The sequence below is a fragment of the Myodes glareolus genome, chromosome 1 (genome assembly GCF_982192425.1).
Source record: "Myodes glareolus chromosome 1, mMyoGla1.1, whole genome shotgun sequence".
NCBI lineage: Eukaryota > Metazoa > Chordata > Mammalia > Rodentia > Cricetidae > Myodes > Myodes glareolus.
Window position 1 is genome coordinate 62,702,625 of NC_142026.1, and position 7,337 is coordinate 62,709,961.

General features: G+C 46.8%; 1 pseudogene; it reads left to right on the forward strand.

The window, feature by feature from the left end:
* The first annotated feature begins 1,051 nt into the window (after window positions 1-1,051).
* LOC125404580 (calcineurin B homologous protein 3 pseudogene) lies at window positions 1,052-1,864 on the forward strand (annotated as a pseudogene).
* Window positions 1,865-7,337: the final 5,473 nt, after the last annotated feature.

Consider the following 7,337-nt stretch of genomic DNA (forward strand, 5'->3'; position numbering starts at 1 on the left):
CTGGAATCTCAGACACCGCATGAACCTCTGGTCCTGACAAGGGAACGGTAATAGCCACGTCTCATGAGGGCCACGAGATTCTCTGATTCCAAGACATCAATGGCCACGTCATACCCAAAAGGTGGGGTTCCAGATGGGAGTCACCTAGTGGCCATTATTAGTTTAGGTCTCGTGTGAGAGGCAGCCAGTGGACTGTGATATGGAAATGCAACGGAGATAAACCTCCCTCCCCAAGTTGCTTTGGTCTTGCTGTTTTGTCTCAGAAATAGAAGAGTAGCAAAGACAACATGTTTCACAAACTCTTAAAACTCCACGTCTGAGAGGCTTATCCTTTTATACATGAAGGTAGGTACCCAGCTTCTACCGGTCAAGCACATGATTATCAAAACATGTATGGTTTATTAATACGTTACTTACATATAACTACCCCAGAAAAGTCAAACTTCTATCTGTTGGGTTTTTTTTTTTTTTTTTTTTTTTTGTTGGCAGGGGGTTTGGTCACGGGTTATGTAAGCACAAACATTGTCACAATTGTTTGGGACTTACTTCTTGTCCATGTTAACTAGCCTAGCTATTGTTAGTATGTTTCCCCCTTCATTCTCTCTCCTTTATCTTTCTCTTTCCTTTCATTTATTCCTTCCTTCATCTTTTTTCTCTTTACTCTTTCTCTCCATTTCTAGTTTGCTCTTTTTTTCCCTCCTCCTTTTCCTCTCTCTGTCCCTCCTTCCCTTTCTTCCTTCCGCTCTTGAATGACTTGGAACTCTGCTGTGTAGACCAGGCTGGCCTCAAACTCAAGGATATCCTCCCGCCCCTGCCTTCGGAACTCTGGAAATTACCGGCTGTTCTAGCATCTTTAGTTTTGTAAGGCAAAGACACACATCTCTGTGCTTTCCCAACGAGGCCCTAGGAAAACCACAGGTAGAATATATAAATATGTTACAATCAGCTTCATTTTACTGAATTTGGGAAAGAAAGAGGCCTCGGGGATTGTGACGGGCCTGCCCCAACAGAGGATGCCTTGATGACCTAATAAATCAGAATGGCAGAAAGGTGAGAGCCTCCAGGGACCCAGGTCCCCTTCTCTGGGCAGCTGAGACAGATCGTTTGGAGCCCACGGGGCACCATGGGTGTCTCACATTCGTCCCAGGAGGAGTGGGAGCGCGAGAGCAGGAACGATTTCTGGTGGACGCAGATGCAGGAGGGGTTTCAGAATCAGAGCGTCTTCAACTGGGACCAGATCAAGCAGCTGCACCAGAGGTTCCGGCTGCTGAGCGGAGACCAGCCCACCATTCGGCCCGAGAACTTCGACAACGTCCTGGACCTGGAATTCAACCCGATCCGCTCCAGGATCGTTCGCGCCTTCTTCGACAATCGGAACCTGGGCAAGGGGACCAGCGGCCTGGCTGAGGAGATTACTTTCGAGGACTTCCTGACCATCATCGCCTACTTTAAGCCGCTGCGCTCCCACTTCAATAAGGAGGAGGCGGAACTGTCCCGACGGGAGAAGATGCGCTTCCTTTTCCACTTGTACGACGAGGACGGCGACGGGCTCATCACGCTGCAAGAGTACCGCAGGGTGGTGGAGGACCTGCTGTCGGCAAACCCGCAGGTGGAGCGTGCATGGGTGCGCTCCGTTGCCAACTCCATTGCACACCGCGCCTTGAACGAGGCGGCCAGGGCGTCAGACCAGCCGCTGGAGGAGGGCCAGCCGTATCAGGGCATTACCTTTGAGGACTTCGTCAAGACCTGGCAGAGCATCGACTTGGAGGTCAAGATGCAAGTCAGTTTCCTGAACCTAGAAGCCTTGGCCTTATGCCAGTGAACTGCGGGCTAGCCCCGCCCACCACCACCACCACCACCACCACCACCACCACCACCACCACCACCACCACCACCACCACCACGACCATGGGAGAAGCTGCCCCTGAGCCTTTCTACCTCCTGTAGCAGCTACGCGGGGTATGTGGGACCTGGCGGCTTTTATCTCTGAGAATAAAAATGATCAAAAGAAGAACGGGGCATGGTTGCACTTGCCTTTAATCCAGCACTCAAGGAGGCAGAAGCAGGCGGATCTCTGAGTTTGAGGCCAGCCTGGCCTACATTGAAAGTTTCAGGCCTGCCAGGGCTACCCAGTGAGACACTGTCTCAAAAACAAAAACAAACAAACAAACAAACAAAAGTATCGAGCACAAAAATAACTGTGTCCTCTTATTGTTTCTCTGCAGATGCAGAGTTTGACAACGTAGAAACTCTCTCAAATAAGAGATATTATCCAGATGGGTCTCCCAATCCTAGGCTCAAGGAATCCTCCTTGTACTGCCAAGCAGCTGTGGCCACAGGTGCATGCCACTGACTACAAATTCTTGTCGTAGTTCCCCAATTTGCAAAATCATCTTGCAAAAGTTATCTGATTCTTTTTTTTAAAAAAAAAGCTTTATTTTTTTTTACTCATTTTACATATCAACCACAGTTTCTCCCTCCCTCCACTTCTCCCACTCCCTCTCCCCCAAGTGCCCCCCCCCATCCACTCCTCTGAAGGGGTAAGGCCTTCCATGGGGAGTCAACAAAGCCTGGCACATCAAGTTGAGGCAGGACCAAGCCTCGTCCCACCACAGGAAATGGGCTCTAAGAAGCCAGCTCACGCCCTAGAGAGAGATCCTGGTCCTACCGCTGGGGTCCAAACAGACCAACCGTCACCCACATGGCTAGATCTAGGTGGGTTCCATGGAGACTCCCCAGCTGTCAGTCTAGAGTCCGTGAGCTCCCATGAGGTTGGGTCAGCTCTCTCTGTGGGTCCGTTCTCCCCGCTGCTTTATTATTGTTATATATGTATATATAAATACAACTGAGCCCATTTAGTGTTGATCCTATGTTTATGAGTCTAAGGCTGGCCACTTGGGATCGGGTAACCTGTGGGGGTGGGGGGAGGGTGACTCAACCCTGGAGAAAACTGTTTTCCCCTCTGTCAGCAGTTTTTGGCTGCCTATAGCTCTTCATCTGGGGTTGGGGTCTTGTGGAGTTGCCCTAGTCCACACTAGGATATCAGCTGGTGGTGTCATTGTGCTCATTTGTTCAGATGACAAAGCTGTTGCGATTTCGTGGGTGCAGCTGCCCATGTCTCTCAGACACTCTCTCGAAGTATCCTTGTCTTCTTGCTCTTAGAATCTTAGAATCTTCTGTGATGTTCCCAGAACCTCAGGTGCATAGTTGTGTTGTAGATGTATCTCGTGGGGGATGGACAGCTGTGGTCACTAATTCTCTGCATTTGGACCAGCCGTGGATCTATCTCTGTGACGGTCTCCGTCTCTGATAAGAGAGGTCGACCAGCCGTGGATCTCTGTGATGGTCTCCATCTCTGATAAGGGAGGGCTGAGAGCTATACTCATCAGGTTCTGTTTCTGTTGTCGAGACAGGGTCTCTCTATGTAGCACTGGTTGGCCTGGAACTCTCCATGTAGACCAGGTTGGCCTCAAACTCACAGAGATCCACCTGCCTCAGCTTCCCAAGTGCTGGGATTAAAGGCACCATACCTGGCTGGGTTCATTTGAGGATTCTTGAAAGAGCTACAAATTTAATAAGAGGGTCTAGTTTTTCTCTGTTACAAAAAAATTGTATCCTATTTTGTATTTATTCATTAATTTTTGCAGTTATGAGAGTTGAACCTAGGCCTCATTCATGGGCAAGTGCTCTGCCACTGAGCCCTATCCCCACCCATCTTCAAATTCATGTGAGTGCTTGCTGGTCTCTGCAGACCTGTTATCACAAGGGCTTCCTGAGAAGTCTTTAAAAGTCTCATGCAATAATTTTCTCTTTGTTGTTCTAGTTGAAAAAACATTAAAATTTAAAAATCCGCCAAAATACCTAGTGGAGCTCTAAATCAGAACTAATGAAAGGCTGCTGCTGTGATGAATATGCATTAGCAAAGGGAATTATGAATATTCATGAATCAAGAGAATAACAAATATGCATGAGAGTGAATACTAATGAATATTCATGATGAAGATAGCAATGAATATGCATGCTAGAGATTGAGTTCTCTGAGGTGCAGTTAGTTGCTGCATGTGTCATTTGTTTGCTTACTTATTTAAATTTTCGGGATAAATTTTCAAGTATCTCAGGCTAACCTCAAACTCACTGTGTAGCCTAAGATGACCTTGCTTCTGTTTGAACTTCCCAAGTTCTGGGAGTACAATCACGCACTACTCTGCTGGATGCATGTGGCTCTAGGAACCAAGCTCAGGGCTCTCTGCATGGGGGGCAAGCACTCTACCAACTAAGACTCACCTCTGGCTCCCAGACCTTTCCTTCAGATCAGAGCAGACACAGGATTGCTTCTGTGCCTGGAAGGGATCCTTAACTATGATGTAGAGAGATGAAAACCATTTTTTCAACAATACAGTTAGAGTCAAGCTAGCAGAATTGCCAATGTGTGATCTTGCTGTGGACTAAGACTTGATCACAGAGATCCGCTTGCCTCTGCCTCCTGAGTGCTGGGATTAAGGGTGTGCGCCATCACTGCCCGGTTCCAGTAGCTCTTATAACTTAGTTTTACCTGTTTCTCTTCATTCACATTTTGCCTCAGGGATTTTTACCTTTCTTTCATTCTGGATGTCCTGCTTTTCTGCTTCCTCTGCACCTGGCTTCCCCCCCTTTTCTTTCTCTCCAGCCTAGATTCCTCCTCCTCCTCATTCTCTCTGCCCACCAGCCCTGCCTATCCCTCTACTACCTAAATTGGCTGTTCAGCTTTTTATTAGACCAATCAGGCACCTTAGGCAGGCAAGGTGAACCAAATGCAGCATAAACAAATGCAGCACATCTTTACACAGTCAAGGTAATATTTCACAACTCATTTCTCCTTCCTGGAAGCCCCTCCCCTCGGTATTGATGTTTGCAACAGCATTCAGAGAACATGGGGCCTGCCTGCTTCTCTAATTCAAAAAGTGAAACTTTCATTTTTTCCTTCTTTATGTCTTTTTATTCCAAATACTGGATGAAACCTGGGCATGCTTTTCCAAACACCTTGTGGTTTCTCAGGCTTTTTCAAGACCCACCCTCACCCTTCCACCACCACAACTGTCCACGAAGCTGCCAAACGTCTGCCAGCTTTCTCGTACCCTAACTTTGGAAGGTGTGGCTTTCCCTCTTCCTCTTCTACAGGTAACTTCCAAGTTTCACAGCGTGGTTGCCCTAATTTTGTCTCAAATTTTAATAAAATTGTCCTCAGGCTTCCTTCTGAGTCCATTTTTAAATTATTTTCTTAACAAGATGAAGGGACACAAAAGGGACCCTTGGTTTTCCTGGTGATGTGGTGCAGTCCTTCACACTTTCTCATGTCCTAAGTATGTTACTCCAGAAACAGAGGCATTTCTGCTTTCCCATGGCAGAATCCATTGACTAGTCTGGCGATGGTGGCGCACACCTTTAATCCCAGTGCTTGGGAGGCAGAGGCAGGTGGATCTGTGAGTGAATTTGAGGCCAGCCTGGTTTACAGAGTGAGTTCCAGGACAGCCAGGTCTACACAGAGAAACCCTTTCTGGAAAAATAAAAGTGTCCATTAATAACAAATTGACAAGGTTTAGTACATACCATGGCAGCAGCTTGCCAGATAACTCTGCCAACCTTGCAAATCTGGCTAATTAGGGCTCTTTTAGTTCAGTCTTAATTACTAATACTAACATTGCATAACACATAATACGTTTGCATATCTGTTACATATAAGCTGACACATACTTTGAGGTATGAGGTTTATCAGAATGAGAGGACCTCAAAGCCATGACTGGCCCTAGAGACGGGAGGGAGAACACTGGACAGAAACAACACAGTAGAAACCTAAGATGGCTGGTTTCATCTGTCGGCCTGGCTACACCTGGAATTAACTAAAAACCCAAGACACAGGGCACACCTGGGAGGGATTTTTAGCCAGCTGGATTATTTGAATTTGGAAGACCCACTTTATATACCGATCACTTGAGGTGGGAAGACCCACCCTAAATCTGGGTCACCCCTTCTCATGGCAGCCCATGAGAGGGAGGCAGAGGCAGGTATCACTCTAAGTTTGAGGCCAGTCTGGTCTACAGAGCGAGTTCCAGGACAGAATGAGGAAGCTTTTGCTCCTTGCTCCATGCTCTTTCTGGAGTCCATTCCTTCACTGGCATGAGAGCCGACTTAGGGATTCCAGTGTATACTGAAGACCGGCTGGAACATCCTGAATATCTGCTGGATTCTTGGACTTTCCATAGGTAGACATCCATTGTTGGAACAGCCAGACCACAGCCTGTAAACCATCCTAATAAAAGAGGGAGTGAAGCTAGACCATAGGAGGAAGGGCGGGGGGGGGGGGCGGGGGCAAGAGGAGCCTCTTCAGAATATTTCTATAAGCTATCTCCCCCAAGGAGTCTTTCTAAACCAAATCCTCAGGACAAAGGAAAATACCTTTTAGAGGTGGCAGGAAGTTTTACATCATGCGATTTGGTGCAGAATAGTGCATGTGATGAAGGGCATGGAGGAGCCAGGTACTGTGAATTGAGAGCAGTCAAGTCACAGAGCAGTCTGCTTCTTGGACATGAGTAAGTGCAGGCTTGTATAGTTTTTTTTAACCCAGTCCAGCTCAAATACCTCATCTATTATTATCATTATTTGTTTCTTAAAAAAGAAGCATATTTCTTTCTTTCTTTTTTTTTTAAAAAAAGATGTATTTCTACTTATGTGTGTGTGCAGTGCCCATAGAGGCCAGAAGAGGGCAGCAGATCTCCTAGTGCTGGCCTTAAAGGCATTCTTTGAGATGTCACCATGTGGGTACTGGGAGCCAAACTGCAAAGGTGCAAGACCTCTTATCTGCTGAGCCCTCTTGGGCCCGCATTGGCTCATTTTCTTCTCTTTCATAGGTCATGTGCTTTTTTTTTCTATTAACTCTTTTGGTCTTTTGGGGACCTATCACCCAGCTCCCACATAAATCACCCACCCAGAGTCTTATTCTTACTTATAAATGCCCAGTCTTAGCTTGGCCTGTTTCTTGCCAGCTTTCCTTAAATTGTCCTCTGGGCTTTTACCTTTCTGTATATCTTTTCTTTCTTTCTTATTCTGCGTCTGGCTGGGCGGCTGCTGGCACATTCTTTTCTCACTCCTCGGTTCTTGACCTCCCTTCCCAGATTTCTCCTCTTATTCATTCTCTCTGCCTGCCAGCCCCACCTATCCTTTCTCCTGTCTTGCTATTGGCTGTTCAGGTGTTTCAGGCAGACAAAGTAACACAGTTTCACAAAGTTAAACAAATGCAACATATCTTTGCCTCATTAAACAAATAGTCCACAGCATAAACAAATGTAACACATCTTAAAATA